Genomic DNA, 2,020 nt, shown 5'->3' with positions numbered 1-2,020 from the left:
CAGTCAGTGGCTTCCCTTTTTACCCTACTGGAGAAGTTTTTGGATGTGCATAGGGATTTGAGTCTTAGAAGATCCCATTCATCTATGTTATCTTCTTCTGGTTGTAGGTTTTCCAGGATACTGGGAAGACTGTTTATGTTGTGGATTAGGACTTCTAGTGTTTTTCCTAGCTTTGCTTTTCAGTCTGTATGCAGAACAGATAATTCAAGAGCATAGGTTTTATGAAGAGGAATATAGCACTAAGACTGGAGGAAGACTCATCAACAACAACCTGTGTTAAGCAGATGATATAACCCTGCTTGCTTAAAATGAGGATAGCCTGCAACATTTGTTGCAGAGGGTCAAGGACTATGTAGTCTGCTATATGAATATAGTCTGCTAAAATCAAGAAAATGAAAATAACTCACCATTGGGCCAATTGGCAGCACCATGATAGGTGAAGAGATTGGGATTCTTAACAGTTTACTACATTCCACAATCAACACTCTTGGTACCAGCAGTCAAGAGATCAAAAGATGAATTGCAGTAGGAATATCTACTCTCAAGGACATCTCAAGAGTGCTTAAGCAAGAAGGATTTCCATCTAGAGACTAAGCTGTGCGTGATCCAGGCCATTGTTCTCACAATTACTTGCTATGTATTAAAGACCTGGGCAATGACCAAAGATGACAGAAGAATTAATGGTTTGAGTTGTGTTGGAGAAGAGTTTTGAACCTACCATAGACTGACAAAAGAACTAAGGGATATGTCTTGGAGAAGGTGAAACCAAGTTGTTTCCTGGAAGCAAGGATTTTTAAGCTCAGTCTCACCTACTTTGGCATGTATCCAGGAGGGATGAGTTCTGTGAGAAGGATGTCATATTTGGAAGAGTGGATGGACCTCTGAGGAAAGGAAGACCCCAGTGAGATGAAGTGATATAGTAACTGGTATAATGAGAGTGGGTCTGTCAGAAACAATGGGATTAGGTCAGGATAGAGCAGAGTTCAGAGCTATTTTGCATAGGATCTCTAAGAGTCATGGTTGACTCCATGGCACATAACAACAACAAAATAAAATGTCATTAAGGAATTATTGTAATCTTAAAGAAATACAGCTACATATGCATTCTTGTAATGAAGTTTGTTGTGTATCACTGAGATGGAACTATCTCTTAGCTGACCCTCAGCTGGTTTTTGGAGACAATAAATCGCAAGAGCGAAGATTCTTCTATTTTCTCCCCTGGTGGTGCATTAGAACCACATGTCTTTGGGATAGCAATGCAGCTCCTTACCATTAGGCCACCAAAGCACCTTGTAATGAGGAAGTGATTAGAATTTATACTTGTTAAAACCTGTAAAATTGTACTGTGCAATGAAATTAAAAGAAATCAATCAATACAACTTATTTGATAATTACATCACACTAATCCAAAATGTTAGGAAGCTCTGATGTCCTGGTATTAAGAATCTGCACTTTAATCCTAAAGGAACACAATTAAATTTGCCAGCTACTCTGGGAGAAGGATGAGCAAACTTCTCCTGTGGGATTGTTATTGTTATTGTGCCATCAAGTCCCCTGCAATGTACACAGACACTTTGCACATTACCTCTGAAACCTGCCCTATCCCAAGCCAATTTCATCATCTCCAACAGACCTAGTCTCATTGCTCCAGTTATTGAGTCAATCCATCTCATCCTGGATCTTCCTCTCCTGCGCTGTTTCTCTACCCTTCCAAGAATGACATCAGTCTCCAAGAAATGATCCCTCCTGGCCTCGTAGCCAAAATAGGTAGATGGAGCCTCAAAATTCTTTCCTCCGGGTTTTCATCCTGGTTTTGCCTGGTTTTATTCTCTCCAGAAAAGAACCTGTTTGTTCCCCTGACAATCCACAGTATGTTCAATATTCTCCTCCAGCACTACAACTCAAAGGTACCAATTCTTCTTCTACCATCCTTAGTTATTGTCCAGCTCTCTGATGCATTAATTCTGAAGATCATGGCCTGGATCAGGCGGACCTTCATCTCCAGATTGACATCTTTGCT

This window comes from Elephantulus edwardii, unplaced genomic scaffold (genome assembly GCF_000299155.1).
Source record: "Elephantulus edwardii isolate Elephantulus edwardi_28Jun2011 unplaced genomic scaffold, EleEdw1.0 scaffold00009, whole genome shotgun sequence".
In the NCBI taxonomy this organism is placed as follows: domain Eukaryota; kingdom Metazoa; phylum Chordata; class Mammalia; order Macroscelidea; family Macroscelididae; genus Elephantulus; species Elephantulus edwardii.
Note: the sequence above shows the minus strand (reverse complement) of the source record.